Source organism: Carassius carassius, chromosome 47 (genome assembly GCF_963082965.1).
Source record: "Carassius carassius chromosome 47, fCarCar2.1, whole genome shotgun sequence".
Lineage (NCBI taxonomy): Eukaryota > Metazoa > Chordata > Actinopteri > Cypriniformes > Cyprinidae > Carassius > Carassius carassius.
Genome location: NC_081801.1, coordinates 8,171,499 through 8,189,308, shown reverse-complemented (window position 1 = coordinate 8,189,308; position 17,810 = coordinate 8,171,499). Strand labels below are relative to the sequence as shown.

Below are 17,810 nucleotides of genomic sequence, written 5' to 3'. Positions count from 1 at the left end.
TAACCCGACTCTTTCTTTCAGCGCTCTGCAGGTTTATTTGACAGTCATATTTGCATGCTGGGAAAAATAGTGGGAAACCTTTTACATACAGGTTTTTTTTCCTCGTATATAATTTTTTCAAAAAACATTTACATTTTTTTTTGCATTGTCATCATGTTTTGTATTTTTTTGGTGGCTCATTTTTAAAAAAAAATTATTTTATTGTTTTCATTTTACTTTATTTATTTTTATTATATTTATTATCTTATTATGTTAAGTTAACTGCGAATTAACTGCAAATCTTTATCTACAGTAATCTACAGTACAATATTTAGTTATTTTATATAAAACGTTATTGAGTGTAAGATGAAGTAATGCCTATAAAACTCTGAAAAAGTTTTTTTTTTTTTTAGCTGGCATCACATTAATATATTTAAAAAAAAATATGTTATTGCTTTTTTTTGTTTGTTTGTTTTTTTTGTATTTTTTCCATTAATTTTATTTTATTGTTCAAATTTGATGAGTTTGATGTGGTATAGTTTCCAGAAAAACGTAAAAAAAAAAAAGCTTTGCCATCACATTTCTTTTTTCATGTTGGTGATTTATTTTACATTTCTTTTTTTTCATTTAATTTATTTAATTATTGTTTTATTATTTATTTTATTCTGTTATTTTTATATTTATTGTTTATATATTTTATATATATTTATTTTATTTTTATTTATATATTATTATTTTTATTTTTTGTGTTTTATTTTATTTTTTTGAGCTTTTAAGCAAAAGCTTAATGTAATTTTCTCTGAACATGTTTTGCTTGTCTGTTTGGAGCCTTAGAGCACACTTTTATCAACTATGTTTGATAAAAATATTTGTAGCCTGTAAGGTATCATCATTCAAATGTGAAAGTGATGAAATCACAGATGAAATTGCTACCATGAAGCTTTATTGCTAAAAAGAAGTTGGAATGTTAGTTGCACCCCACAGGCCTGTTTAGTGGAATGATGGCCACCTCTTAAAGCCTCTATTGGCTGAAGTGGTACCATCGACATCCCTCTTATTCGATCTAATAGTGAGGTCAGGTCATTCAAATGCAACGAGACCTCTAAACCGCACACAAATATGCAAATGTACCCTCACATACACTCAGATATTGCCCGATTATGGAGGGACATCATTGTGTGCCAGATTTTTAATTGTGTCCTAATTATGACTTAACCCTTATTAACCTGTTGGGATGGCAGGAGAGTTTAATTAATCTTCCAGTGTTATGATCACCAGCATGGGCTGGAAAAGTAACTTTTTTCCCGACACACACAACTTTTCCCTAATCTGTCAGCTCACCCTCCCGCTCTCCGCCCTTTCTGATCCAGCAAACATAATCACAACTAGGCAGATTAGCTAATTACCAAGTGCTCCACCAGGACCACAACCAGACATGAAGAATGAGGAAGAGAGTTCTGAACATTAACTTCACTGCAAAGGAATTTGAAACAAGGTTAATGTATTTTCAGATAACAACTACCGTTCATTTTTTAAGTTATCCAAGGTGCTGTTCAGTTCTAAAGTGCAATGAATTCACAGAGGAAAAAAGAGAGACTACTGAATGTAAAATGTCTTCTGGGCTTCCAGTTGTTAAATCACAAAATGTTTTAAGTTGAGCTAAAACACATTCTTTCCCAATAAGTCTTTGGCGCTAAGCTTTTATGGCTGTAATTTTTTTATCATTAATAAAGTTCTTCAGTCTGCTCTCTGCTTCAGATGTAGTTTGGAAAGCCAGTAGTGTTTTTTTTTGGCTTTGGTTTTCTGCAACTAAGTGGCAGCACTCATTTAAATTATGGAACAGCAGCCTTTTCTGCAGATAACACTGAACAAAAAGGTACCACACTTTTCTTCCAGTCTTTACAGAGTTTCCATCAATCCAGATTCAGAGGTGAATATTTCAGAAGAAACTGTGCAGTGGTGTATAAAGTTATGCTCAAAGAATGCAGGACGTTTTTATATTTACATTTTAAATAAAATGTAATTTTTTGCATTATGTGTATATATTAATTATAATCTGGTATATAATAATATAATAACAAATAATAGATGATGGACACAGAGTTTTTTAATGGTTTCTATATGACAATGTTGTAATTTTTTTTACCTGTTTATTATTATTATTTTTTTTTTTTCTTAATTATTTCAGTTTTTATTTATTTGTAATGATCATAACTCTTTAATTAACTTCTGAAAACCTGCAATTGCAGTAATTTGCATAGTTATTTTTCTTGTGTGGGTTGTGCTCCAGCGCAGATGAATCTAATGTTTTGAGGTGAATGTGTGGCTGTCAGTAACTGCACCGCATGCAGTGGATACTGTACTTCGCAATCACAGTTTCTAGCCTACGTCTTGGAATATATGACCCAAATAAGCATTTTCACCAGATATTTTCATCTGAACAAGTAAGTTACAAGTATGCCACTTTTGTTCTGACCAACTGAGGAAAAAAGCATTACAATAAATCGTGCTACCAGTGGTGATTAAATCTAACAATCACTTAGTTCACTTAGCTAACAATCACTTAGCCGGTTGGCGTCGCAGATGGCAGCCATGGTTAGTTGGTCATTGGGACTTTTACTCTTTTTGTTTGTTTGTCCTTTCTTAAGCAATATTTTTCTGATCAGCTTTACTAGAAACAAACTCCTGGAACATCAGAAATAGAACACCAAATAACTTTCTGCATTTGATTTGTTTCTGCAACATTTGAGCATTCAGATGTTTTACTGGACATTTTAGTTAGATTAGTTAGATAGATAGTTAGTTAGATTTAGTTAAATTCCGACAATGCGGATTTAGGACACCATTGCCCAGCATTCATCTGGCGAATCTCCACTTCCTAGCAAATAAATCAAATGAACTAAGACTCCTCACATGCACAAAGAAGGACTTTTTAAAACCTGGCTGAACGGAGCAATCCCAGACAGTGTGTTACATCTAACGGGCTTCCAGCTGTTCAGAGCAGACCACGTCACAGAGTCATCGGGGAAAAAGAAAGGCGGTGGATTATGTTTTTGTATCAATGAAGGCCGGTGTACAGATGTGACAGTTTTAAAGAAGATCTGCTGCCCAAACTTGGAAGCTTTCTTCATTAACTGTAAGCCTTTTTATTCACCCCGGGAGTTTTCCCTCATTTATTCTGGTGAGTGTATACATTCCTCCTGAAGTGCATGTGAGCGCCGCGCTAGAACTGTTGGCCGATCAGATCACACACACAGAACAACGTTATCTGGAATCTTTCTTTATTGTTCTCTGTGATTTTAATAAAGCTGATCTCACCTGTGAACTGCCTAAATATAGACAGAACATCACATGCCCCACCATAGACAGCAATATACTAGATCACTGCTACACTGTTTTAAAGGATGCATACCACTATGTCCCCCAAACAGCACTGGGACTCACATTATGGGTCACAATACTTTCACTTTCATTTAACTTTTAACAACAACAAACCTTGGTTCAGTGCAAAACTCAAACAGCTTCACCAGGCCAAAGAGGTCGCCTACAGGAGTGGGTACAAAGACTTATACAAACAGGCCAAATACACACTGAATGTGGCAAAGTTAAACTACTCTGAAAAGCTAAAAAAACAGCTTTCAAGTAATGACTTTACATCAGTGTGGAATGGCCTGAAAGCCATCACCAGCTACAAGACCCCATCCCCCAGCACTTCAACACCTGGCTGAAGACCTGAACAAGTTTACTGCTGGTTTGAAAAGCAAAAGCTTGGTGTGACACCCCACACTGTCTCTGACTGTCTCACAGCACAGCCATCAACACCTTCCCCCTCCCTCCCCCCTATTGTTTCTCAGCCTGTACTCAAAATCTGTGATGAGAATGTGTGCAAAGTCTTCAGGAAGCAGAAGGTAAGGAAACATTCAGATACATTGCGAATATGGAAACATTTGGATATGTGCAGAACGAGACAATAACCTCCAAATACATCCAAACATACATGTAAGCAGTCATGCACTGTCACGATCACTGTACATGCCGGATTTTTTAAAACAAATAGGCCTAGCGGAACTCAAAAATTCAAAATCGAACATTTTGCAGAACAGGATCAAATAAAGTACTGGTCATGTGAAAAAAGCGGTTCATTGACTGCGCAGCACAGCCACAAGCGCCACAGTTACGTTTGGGATCATTTTATTTTTAATACTATAGTGTCATTTGAAAACATTGCAATTGCGTTTTAAAATACAACAACGAGCACCACAAAAAAATTTAAAGAAGCACATTCAGCGGTCTCCTTGACGGTAAACGGTCAACAAAGTAAAATGATCTCAAACGTATGGCGCGCTCTCTCTCAAATGATCATAATCACATCTATTCATTTTACAGTCCTGATACTAGCATTTTATTCAGACTAAAACCCCTTTAATTCGGGTGAGAAAAAAGTGGCTAGGTTGTGAAAGCGAAAGTGAAAGGTTATTAATTGATCGTTAATTTAAACGACGATCGATCATGGAAATTATCGAATACTGACATCCCTAAATGCAAATGAGTTGGATGGAAACCTGGCTATTGTCTGCATCAAACCATGCCTCTGAACAAATGTCATTCACCGTTCTGGGCAGATCCAGGACAGCTGTCTCTCCGATCTATTAAAACATGACAAATATTGTCCCGATATATTGGCCGACCAATATATCGGTCGACCTCTAGTGGAGTCATTCAGGTTCCTGGGGACAAACATCTCTCAGGACCTGAAGTGGGACATTCACATTAACTCCATTGTGAAAAAGACCCAGCAGAGGTTGTACTTCCTTCATCAGCCGAAAAAGTTCAACCTGCCACAGGCACATATGAAACAATTTTACTCTGCTATTATTGAGTCAGTTCTGTGCTCTTCTATAACTGTCTGGTTTGGGTCAGCCAGCAAATCAGATTTAAGAAGACTTCAACGGACTGTTAGGACAGCAGAAAGGATCATTGGTGTGCACTTCCCCATTCTTCAGGACTTGTACAACTCCAGAGTGAAGAAACGGGCAAGTAACATCATCAAAACCCCTCTCACCCCGGACAAAACCTGTTTGCACTTCTCCCCTTAGGCAGACGATACAGGTCTCTGTGCACTAGAACATCTAGACATAAAAAAGTTCCCCCACCCATGCCATCTCTAGCTTAAACTGCTAACATATGAATCATTACCTGTGTTCTGTAATTCATTTCCGTAAATCATTCTACATCTTTAACTATTGCCTTTCTCAAGTATTATGTAAATACATATGCATATCTATATTATTTATACAGTTCTATATAGAGTAAAAATGCACATATCTGTACATAAATCAATCTACTGTTCCAGATTTAACACATTATTTATAAGTCTAGCTAAATGAATTTACATTTTTTGTTCTCATGTCAGATGGGTATGTATGCATGTATGCATGTACCAGGAGCACCTTAAAAAAAACACAACAAATTTCTTGTGTGTTTGCGTACACTTGGTGAATAAAGCTAATTCTGATTCTGATTCTGATCAAACTGTTTAAATTAACATTATTGTTATTGTTTTTTCTCAAATTGTTAATGTTAACAACATCAGCATTGTGTGACTATGTGTATAGTGTGTATTAGCGTGTAGATTTCAATTTGTGTACAGTGTAATCTCCAATTGTCATACCATTAGATTTTCATATAAAGAAATTATTTTAACGCAAAAAGGCACATTATTCTTCCTTCGAACTGGTTCTCTTTTAAAATACAAATCTTGTGTAATTCCACGTTTGCTATCCGCAATCAGAAGCACATTTAAAACTGGAATATAATTTAATTTCAGTCATGTGTTTCAGAAACACATAATCCTTTCTGGATTACAATTCACCATCAAAATTATAAATTTAATTATTCCAGCTGCTGTTAGAAAAGGCTATAAACGATCTGCCACCTGCAGGATCCTCACATGCGATATAGCCTACTAGCTGGGGCAAATTCTTTATGTTTATAGACGTGACGTAATGATGCAGTGGCATGCTCAAATTTGCCACAAATTCCTACCAGTACCACTCTTATAATAATAATAATAATAATAATAATAAAAAAAAATATTAAATGATAACCGCTGTGATTTGGGCTAAAGTAAGTTATGGACTGCAGCTTTAAATATAGATTTTTAAAAAAATAATTATTAATTGGTGTTACTTTGCAATAACATGCATGGCTACAGACAAATCCTTTTATGTCGAGACTGAGCTCTGAATATTTACTGACCCTCAAAACACCCTGGTCTACTCTGCATGTGAACTTTTGTGTCTTGTACAATGTGACTGATTTTAAATTCCACAGCGATTTGCCTTTCACTTTTGTCTAATGCTACTGTCACTCTTTGTTCCATGCTCATACATGCCCATCTCTGTGTGAGACTCCAGTGTAGCTCGTCAGGGTCACACTTTTCAATCTCACCCCTCCCAACTCTGGGTTATATTTCGTTGACTACAAACACCTTTCCCCCTTTCAACCTCTCCCTGTCGTGCTGAGCAGAAATAGTTTTTGTATTAGTTCCTAGTAGTATAGCTTTGGGTGCATAGTGTGGAAAAGAAAGAATGAAAGAACCGAAAAGTGACAAAAGAAGCAAAACACTTCTGCAATGACAAATGGGAGGTTTGAGCCAAAGCATTCCCAGTCAGATTGAGTCAGGAGAGACTGACACTCTTGGTCGCTCTGTAAATAAGAATAATAAACTTTGGTTTTCAAAAAACACAAATGGACCAACACCAGCAGATGACATTGCACCTCAAATCATCACAGACCATGGGAACTTAACACTGGACTTCAAGCAACTTGGGCTATGAACTTATCCACCCTTCCTCCAGACTCTAGGACCTTGGTTTCCAAATGAAATACAAAACTTGCTCTCATCTGAAAAGAGGACTTTGGACCACTGGGCAACAGTCCAGTTCTTCTTAAGCCCAGGTAAGACGCCTCTGATGTTGTCTGTGGTTCAGCAAATTCCTTGACACGTCTGTGTATGGTGGCAATTGATGCCTTGACTCCAGCCTCAGTCCATTCCTTGTAAAGTTCACTCAAATTCTTGAATCGATTTTGCTTGACAATCCTCATAAGGCTGCGGTTCTCTCGGTTCTCTCTCTTGGTTATGCATCTTTTTCTTCCACACTTTTTCCTTCCACTCAACTTTCTTTTGACATGCTTTGATAGAGAACATCCAGTTTCTTTGGCAATGAATGTTTGTGGCTTACAATCCTTGTGAAGGGTGTCAGTGATTGTCTTCTGGACAACTGTCAGATCAACAGTCTTCCCTATGATTGTGTAGCCTAGTCAACCAAACTGAGAGACCATTCTGAAGATACAGGAAACATTTGCAGATGTTTTGAGTTGATTAGCTGATTGGCATGTCACCATATTCTAATTCGTTGAGATAGTGAATTGGTGGGTTTTCGTTAAATGTGAGCTAAATCATCACAATTAAAAGAACCAAAGACATAAACTACTTTAGTCTGTGTTCACTGAATTTATTTAATACACAAGCCATCTCAGTTTATTGACTTATCACTTATTTTTCTTGTTTTCTACTTCTTTCCTCTTGTTTTTCCCTCCAGGACAGGAGAAGAGCACCAGACTGATGGGTGAGTGGGCATGAACATTCAACAGCAATAATGAGATATGCCCCATCTCTTTGATAAATCAGTTGAAATCCTCAGTTGCTTTCTGGTTTTCTGGCAAAAGGGATTCTGGGTGCTTTGGATTTTTTTGTTGTTCGAATTACTTCATTCGTATATTAAAATAATCAGTCACATTTTAGATCAACATTTCTTCAATAATTTTGACATTGATATTGTGTCATGGCCAAATTAATAAGTCTTTCAATCATCCATATAGCATAGAAATAAGTTGATATTTGTGTAGAAATTAATGGTTTCATAGATCTATCTATCTGTCTGTCTCTCTATCTATCATCCTATACTTTTGGGAAACTAAAGTTTATTGGTCCTGGCTAATTTATTTTGACTATATCTTTTTTATGAACTACATAAGTTTAAATTTAATATAACTGGATGCATGACCTTTGCAAACAACAAATGATAAAGAACCATTTTCTTTTCTTTTTAAAAAGTTGATAAGCCTGTTTATTCATATCTTAATTATCCACAATTATATGGTTGGTTGCATTTGTTTTATGTGCATTTATTTATTTATTTTCTGTTCTCTGCAACCGCATCAAACAACTACCATAACTTTGATCCAATTTTGAGTTACAAACTTTAGTTGAAAACCACAAGATAAGATGTGTCAAGTTGCACAGAGACAATTGCAAAATTGATTCTTTGCAGAGCCATTTCTACTTGCATCCATTAACAGCAAAGGCATATGTAGATTTGTTGTTGTTGCTGGATTGAAGAGAATGTTTGCTTTCTGAGTCTTTATGAAAAAATATTTAATTAATAATTTGTTGTTTTAACGGATCTCTGTTTGATAATGTTGACACCAGTTAATGTGATGATGGTGATGTATTTAGATTATCCTTCACTTCCTGCCTTCATAGCATTATTTCATTGCAGATGAGTTGTTTGTGAATTTCACTTTGCATACTGTTTTTTTGCTTGCCTCAAAGTTTTTCCTCATCTCCTTCCCATTCTTTATTTTTATATTTCTGCTATTGTATTTCCATTCTGACTTTCTTGCTTTCTGGTGGTTATAATTGAGATTTTCTTATTTTCCATGTTCATCCATGAGAAGCAGGAAAGGAAAAGGTTATCTCACCACCTTTATCAAAACCACCCGATTATTATCCTCTCTCCCACTCTGCATATGTTTAAATACATGCAATTATTCCTTCAGTGCTCAGCTGCTGCTGATCTGTGACGTCTCCATGTGCGATTGTCAGTCTCTGTCTGTTTTCAAAAGACTGTGCTTGTCTTCATATGTATGTAGTTGTCTGTAAGATTTGTGTTGACAAGGTGTATATGGTGATTTCACTATTTGGTCTTTTCAATGCCAAACCTTTGTATTCACAGGGGAAAGAACAAACAGAATTCACAAAGGAGTGAATATCAGTAAAAATTTAACTCAAGTGCCACTTTCAATGAATAGTGCACAAATTAGAGCTGACTATTTTTTTTAAACAAAAGGTCAGTAAAATGTGCTTAACCTTGATAAAATGTTGATTGTCAACTTTAGAAGTTGCTTTACTTTCTATTCATTTTTAATTATATGAGTTTTGCAGTTTTGCATGATTATATATGTGCACACACACACACACACACACACACACAAAGAAGAATTATACACATAATAAGTAATCTATGGAGTTTAAATTGTATTTAGGCATGTGCAAAATCGCAATCCTCATAAATGTTCTTGTTTTGCTAGGGTCCAAATGATGTCATATGTTGGGTGTAACATTTTTAAAGGATATTAGCTGTAATGTAATAGGAAAATTTTGTTGCTTGCTAAAAACATGCCAATGATGTTGGCATAATAATACCAAAATGCTAAAGGCAATAAAACAATACTTGTCAGCTAAACTTTATTTCTGCTTTATGTGTTCTTGTTTACTCATTTGTTGGTTCCATTTTAGATTAAATATATGGAACATATTGCAATAATGTTGTTTTTAAAAGATTCTCAGTCATCCAGGTCATTGCAAAATGCTACAAGCGACAACAAATGGATAAACAAGTCAACACAATCACATAGAAAATTTGACTTGACATTTTACAAAGATCATACTAACCTTCACCTGTATAGACAATATTATTTTTTATAATCTTTATTTATTCATTTATTTATAAGGAAAAGCCACAACTTCAATAATATACACCATATTTAAAAAATACACAAGGAGCTGTCCATGGTCCTAAAAAGCCACTGGTGACAGCTCTATTCTGCTTCTATACGCTTTTTAAAGGGACCATACTATATTTACTAATAATTTTTAATACTAAATGACCCCAGGAGCACCAGGTCACATTACAGGGAATAAAGTAGTATTCAAACCTAAAGTACATGCTAATTTCCTTCACAAAATCAGGTTTAACTGTTTAGAACAAAGGACTCATTTCATTTTTAATAGATTGGATTTTTTCTTTTTCTATTTTTACACAATGGCAGACACCTGCCATATCACCCTCTCGAGTTTCCTTCAAGAGCTTTATTCATTTGACTGTATGCTTGCAATCATCCCAACAGAAACCTGTGCATGCTGTGTTTAGCAAATTACACCAAATGACAATGTATAAAAAGCAGCGCTGCATGATGATGTTCTAGCACATGCTCGGCTGAACTGCATATGCCATTGTTTGTATGCTAGAGGTATGTTTACAATACATCATTGGAGTTTGGGATGGTAGACCATTCATAGAGAAGTCTATAGACACTCTATATAGTCACACAATTAGAACTAAAACTGTCTTTATTTTCTTCTCAAAGCGTCTCCCTTGTCACTCTTTACCAGCTGTGCTTCCAGCGGTAAGGGACCCCCAGCGATGGCGCTTTCTGCAGAATAACGAGTGAAAAGCTGTCGCTCTGTAGAACTAGACCTCCCTCAAAATATCCCCTGGAGAGCTAGGCCCCGTAATTAAGGCAGTTTATCATAATTGCCAATCAATTCAGCGAGGACCTGTTTTGTTTCATGTATTGCGCCACTGTGTTCCGCTCCTCAGGAAAATAATTGCGCAACAAAAGTGTGCTTCTTTTCGAGTCATATGTAGGCGTGAAACACATTGCAGATCAGCGGAACATTCGCGTGTGCACACGCCAAGAGAGGCAGGAGTCTTTTGGGAGTTCAAACTGTGATTATGAATAATAATGTGAGGAAGGAAACGTTATAAAAGAGAGAGACAGCAGTGAGATTATTCAAAATGTAGGCATGTTTTCTGTAAGTGCTTGGCAATTACATCACAATACTGTTCATTTATGACATCACGTGCACCTGATTGAGTTGCTTTTTTTTGTAAATAGTTTTTGCAGTGGAGTGGCTGGAAACGTTTAAGGGAGACAGCTGGTTATTATGAGTGACAGAATTTTGGAGCAGTATGAAAAGATAAGTTTGGCAACAATCTGTTGCAGTGATGTGTGTGTGCAATAGCTGCATGCAGTTTAATAGCTTAACAAATAAAACATATTCTTTCTAGCCTCGTTTTACATACAAAACACTTTACACATTAAAAATATAGTTCACCCTAAAAATGAAAATTTGCTCAAATTTACTCAAATTGTTTATTCTTTGCAACAGATTTAGAAAAATGAAGCATTACTCAAAGATGGATCCTCCAGCTGATCAAAAATGAAACCAAAATAAGATTGAAAATGTTCAACCAAAATAAGAAAATGACATTAGTAAGTGAGTAAATGAAAGAATTTTTCAGTTTTGGGTTGGACTATCCTTATCAGACTAAAATCAAGATCATGTCCTGTTCAGTAGGAAAACTGTGTTCATCAAGAAATTTCATAGGGCAGGGTTAGTTCAAAGTCTTGATTATCCTCGCAGCTGACCTCTCGCCTCTGGCTTGGTTGTAATTTCCAACAGTACTTATGAAGATCTCATAGAAAATTTATCTAAAGATGATTCTAATAATCCTTCTGTAATATTGTTTTCACCTTGTCATTTCTTTCCATTACTTCACATGTGGCTGTCATATCATAAACTCTCTGTCATTGTAGTGCTGTTGTCTCTCTCATTCTCTCTCTGGCAGGCAGCGGTCACGCGTCATTAGTACAGGCTGACCTTGTGTGGCCCTGGCCCTGGCTGAGCAGTGATAGACGAGGCCGTCTCATCAGAGTGCCATTGAATAGGTGTTACCATAGTCCACAGCTTCACATAAGGGCTTTCATTCTACATGTACCATTAGCCATAGAGAGGGACATAGGGAAAGGAAGCAATTTTTCCATGAAGACACACACACACACAAGTCACACAAGTCTGATGTGAATGCCTAAAAGTACAGAAACTGCATCACGTAAAAGTTTAAAGAGCAGTATTTATGATTTCTGGTTAGAATTTGTTGTTTATTTCAGTAGAATCACTGCAGTTGTTGTTGTGAGTGAAGGACAAATTCCTTTCTCATAGCTTTGAGACGGAGCCATCAGCTTTTAAAAAGAAATGTGCGCCTCTCAGGAACAACTGGAAGCTTTTTATTCTTCTCAGAAAAGCGTAAACAACGTCATGAAGGATGACTTCTGCAAATCTGCACAATTACTTTACAGTTTGATTCTGATGGAAATGCCACAGGAGCAAGAGCAAAAAGCAGAGGGAGAGTAATAAATTCGGCATAAATCCCTTTTATGATATGGTGTTTGTCATTTGCTGCAGAATGCACTTTAATGTTGCTGTTTCTGTTGTGTAAATTCAAAGTATTTTGAAAGGCTTATATAAACCCTAAGGTTTTTTTTTTCTTTAACAGCGGTAAAAAAAATGTAATCACTTATTCACTCATAATAAGTTATATACTATAGTAAAAAAAAATATTAAAATATTAATTTATATTTATACAAATTTTTCATATAGTATCTGTTTATGTATATTATGTTTCTTTCTCACTCTTCATCAACGCAGCATTAGACTTTACAGCTTTTTACATCAATATGAATATATTTTTTCAACAAGTAAAAGTGAATAGTCATTAGATCCCTGATGTGTTTGTATGTAATCTGTTTTGAAGGAAGAAAGCGTAAAGCATGCAGGCTTATTAGACCTTCACTTCTCTCTGAAGTAATACTGGAGCTGCAAGCAGACCATTAAAGCTTTATTGGGATGGGGTTCGAAACTATTGTGCAATTATCGGCCACATCAAAACACAGAGGCAGTGTTGGATTCCCTGCGAGGTCGAGACTGGTAATGAATTGATGTGTCTTTTTGGGGATGAGTTTATCCGATCCAGATCGCCAGACTGAAGGATGTAAAAGTAAATAGATTCTGTTTGAAAAACATTATGTCTTAGCACATATGAACAGTAATGAGATACAAGACTGAAAACTGGAAATTTTAATAAAAATATGAATATTACTTAAGTGCACATGTAACACATTTTCCTGTCTCTCTTAAAATTTCTCTAATAATTACAATGAAAATGAAAAATTAAATGGCTAATTAAAAAGTAAACATATTGAATAAAAAAATCCCCCAAATAGAAAATGTATTATACCCTTAATAATATTTGTGATTTTGATTTGTTTTTTTGGTGTGGAGTTTTTAAATAATTTTTTTTTTCACATGTTTTACTGGTCAAACATTTTTTAATAATATAATTTAATATGCTGATTTTGCACTCAAGAAACATTTATTTTTATTATCAATGTTTTGGCTGCTTAATATTTTTTTGGAAACTGTGATACACTACCATTTAAAAGTTTGGGTTAAGCAATATTATTAAAATAATTTTATTAAGACATTAAATTGATGAAAAGTGACAGTATATATATTTATAATATCACAAAATATTTATGTTTCAAACAAATGCTGCTATTTAGAATGTCCTATTTATAAAAGAAAAAACAGCAACATTTCCACAAAAATATTAAGTAGCAACCTTGATAAAGATAAGAACCATTATTAATTATTTTGTAAAAATAACAATTGAGCACCAAATTAAAATATTATAATGATTTATATATTTAGACATTTGTGTGTGTATTTTATTAAATATAAAATAATATATATATATATATATATATATATATATATATTACATAATTAGCCTTTTAATTTTAATTAATATAAAAATAATATAAAAGTACCATCTGCCACTATTTATTAGAGGATGTGTAGTTTCTAGAAATAAGGATAATATGAGAACATTTTCTTGACTGTATTATGTGACTTTGTATTAAGTGTAAATTACCTTTTTATGTGTGTGTGTGCTACTTGGTTTATTTGGCAGTGGTTAATCAATATAATGTGTCCTTATACCTTACTTGGTGTTTTTCTGTATGTGTTTATATATATCTTTGTGTATGTTTGCAGACGTTTATTTATAGAGCAAATTCACTAGGCTTTAAAACCAGAGTTATTAAAAGGTTCATGCAGCCAATTTCCCATTGCCAAACTAATATTTATCCCTTCTTTCAACAGAGGCGATGCTGGTCATGGATTTAGCTGCTAATTTCTATTTATTTTTCGTGTTGGTTGAGATGGGAGATTACGCTTGTTTGTTTACTGTTTTGTAAAGACAAACTTTATTTCTATCATTGATGGATGCACTGCAGAATATGAGAGCTAAATTGATATAAGGAACTGTTGATAATGCACAGTCCGTGATACCATCACAACATGCCTGTAAACCCAAGGTTATAGATTTTATGGATCATGTCTTAAAGTTAATGTATACCCAAAAATAAAAATTCTGTCATTATTGACTTATCAAAATGACTTTTTTTTCTTCTGTGAAATGCAAAAATAGTAAACCTAAACCTAAATATACAAAACAAAATGCAAATGGATGGTCACAATTTGACTTACTGAACATCCAAAACAGTGTAAATATGGTGGTATTTTACAGGATTATAACGCACAAAGATTACAAAATACGTAAAGGAGTCAAAACAGTGCCAGAAACTCTTATTCTGCACACATGGAGATCTGCTTTAAGGAAACAGCGGTTTAGATGCTTTTACCGAACTGTAAGGGACAACATATAGCATCTATGATGAGAAGAACCAGATATGCTTCTGCATTTGACCTTTTAAGTCGAATCTTGCATTATCAAGTCCAAATTTGGTTAGTGTTGATGTCTTTGGTCCATCTTGTGTTCATATATCAATTGAACTGTGCCAGAGTTCGGCTGGACGTGGGGTCTGCTTGTTTGATGCACACCAAAGTTCAGATGATAGTGTTCACACTAACAGAGTAATGGCACTAGAGTTTGTTTTAATCAAACCAAACCTGGCAAATGTAAACACTATATTAATTTCATAGGTTATCATGGGAATTAAAGCAAATTTGCAAAATCATTTTAAGGAGCAATTTAGAAAAATATGTTTTTGATTATTTAGATATTCAAATTGCATTCATAATTAAGTTATTTGAAAATGTTCAACAAAATATGTATTTAAGAAATTGGCATGTTAATTATTTTAATCAGCATTAGGCATTAAATGATGTAAACACACATATCTATGAATTTGTTTTTTTGTGCTCTCACTGTGAATGGGCAATACATATTTTAACAGTATGAAGCTGTAAAACAAACAGGAAATCATCTTTTCTTCGTTTCGCTTTGAGTCTGAAAATTGGACATGCATCAGTGATAAGCCAGCACAAGCTTACGACTGCATTACCGCCAATTAGCATGGACTTCCCCTCCCACTCTTTGCTTGCTCTCACCGTTTCATCCACTTCGTACTCTGTCACTCTCTTTCTCCCGTCTCTCTATCTCTCTCTTTTCACCTCTTATGAAAATATCCCTGACATTTCTTTCAGCAAACCTTTATGTCCATTAAAACCATGTGGCCTAGAGTATGCTTGTATGAACAATACGTTTTTCACAGCTTTGCACTTGATGAAGTGAATTAATTATAAACCGCTCCACATGCAATAGTTAATTAAAAAAGGATGGAAAAAAAGAACTGGCACTTGTCCATACAGCAGTAAATTACCTTTTTTCTCCTTCCCAGTGGGGGTGTATGTAAACAGACAATGGCCGATTGCCTGTTGTTCTGAGAAGGATGGGTCAGGGGTCAACAGCTCACTAATGTTTTGATGAAGACCTGAAGAACGGCCTGGTCAATGAAAGCAGTCATTGGACCTGGCCTTAGCGTGACCTCTGTGTAATGTAATGACATCATAATGCCAGCGGGAGAGAAGATGAATGTTTGTAAGGATTGTGTTAGAGAGACGCGTCCCTCCTGAGACTGGAAGAACAATGTAATAAGAGACTTCTCACTAGAGCCTGATGCACTCTCCACATTGATTTTTAAATGATGGCCAGGCAATGCAATGCTTTGCGCCTGAGCATTGTTGAATGGTTATTGATATTGATTGACAGAGGTTCTATCTCTTTGTCCTTTTGTTTTCCTCACCTTTCATTCCAAATACAGAAATCAAGCATTGTCCTGTACATAGAATATGTGAACTTAAGGTCAAAGCTAAATATTGTGCTTTTAAGACCTTTATAGACCCATACATACAGTATAATTGTATAATGTGCCTTTAATGTTGTACATTATTCACAATCTATTTTATTTTTGTAATGTAACATTTACAACATTTAATAACTGCATTTGGTCTATTGCTCACACAATTGCTACTACGTAGTTTATTGTATGGACAACATTTATCTAGACAGACATACCCACTATAAACTGTTGTTGCACAAAATTTTGGTTGTTAAATATTAGCCAATAATTATTTTCTTGTTATGGCCTAAAACTGAAAAATGGCTGGTTCTACATATCTTTCTACCCTGTTTTGTCTAAATAAATAATGCAAAAATAAATAAATAAATAAATAAATAAATAAATAAATAAATAAATAAATAAATAAAATGGTTTTAAATGCCACTAGTGATTTTATTTTTTTTATAATTTTTTTTTTTTTTGAGTTCATTTTAACTTTAAATCTGTAATGTAGAAGGGCTCTATAAATATGGTTCATGAAATTTCACAGTTGCCATTTTGCTTTTGCAGTTGCTCAACAATGGCGGTCTAAGCTCTTTGTTGGGTGAGTGGTCAATAACAGAACAATGGCTGTTGTTTCAGAATAAATGCATGTTTCACCTGCTTTGTGAAGAAAAGCGATTTCAAATGCCTGTTACTGGTCCTTATCCTGCACGCCTGTGTATGTGAGTGTGCACGAGAAAAAGTAAGATAGCAAGAGAGAGAGAAATCGAAAGAGATGTGAGGGAGGAGAGATGAATGCATTGTTTTCTCTCAAGAGGAAACCATATATCAATAAACGGAAGCTAATTAATTGCACCAGACCCTCCGGCAGTCCATAGCTGCTCGGAACTGCACTTTACTGCAGTGTGTGAGAGAGAGTGAGCAAGACTCCATGTAGCACAGCTGGCTGCATGAATAAGAGAATTCTGTTTCGGAATAAAAAGTAGAACAAATGTGACGCTTCAGAATGACCCCCTGGAGATGTCAGTCTGGTGATACGCTCAGCCCTATAGGGGGGTAGTCAAAGTACCTAAACTGCATGCTACATTAGGATAATGCCTAGAACAAGAGAGACAGATAGACATATGCATGGTTAAATGAATGGTTGAGCAGTGATGTTTCATACTGTTTCACTGGCTTTACAAGGAATAAATGTAAAAATTATAGATGCTCATAATCAGATTACAGTTATTTTTATGGATTATTCACACAACAGCAGTAACTTATTCATAATTGAATGATTCTCTCTAATTCTTGTATTCTCTTTTAAAAAATGTGGTTCATGTGATAGTTAGGTTCAGTTGGTTTTTCTTTCATGGGCTCTCAGTTTGTTTTCTTTAGTCACATATGTTTCTTTTTCTTAGTTTACATTTACATTTATTCATTTAGCTGACGCTTTTATCCAAAGCGACTTACAATTGCTATATTTGTCAGAGGTCGCATGCCTCTGGAGCAACTAGGGGTTAAGTGTCTTGCTCAGGGACACATTGGTGTCTCACAGTGGATTCGAACCCGGGTCTCTCACACCAAAGGCATGTGTCTTATCCACTGCGCCAACACCACCCCTTTTCCTGCCAGTCATCAGTTGTCATAGACACTCATCTAGTCATCACATCTGTTATCACCCATTATCATCTCATCATAGCTGTGTATTTAAGTTCTTCCTTCTCAGTTACTCATTGTCCGGTCACTGTTATGTTTAGTGTGTGTTGACCTATTCTCATTAAACTTCA

At 35.0% G+C, this 17,810-nt stretch overlaps 1 long non-coding RNA gene across 1 annotated transcript in view; it reads left to right on the top strand.

The window, feature by feature from the left end:
• Window positions 1-14,347, top strand: part of LOC132130973 (uncharacterized) — a 95,411-nt gene extending 81,064 nt beyond the window's left edge. The window contains exons 2-3 of the long non-coding RNA XR_009428822.1: window positions 12,649-12,817; window positions 14,054-14,347. This is a non-coding gene — a long non-coding RNA (uncharacterized LOC132130973). The remainder of the gene's footprint in view (window positions 1-12,648; window positions 12,818-14,053) is intronic.
• The last annotated feature ends 3,463 nt before the right edge of the window (window positions 14,348-17,810 follow it).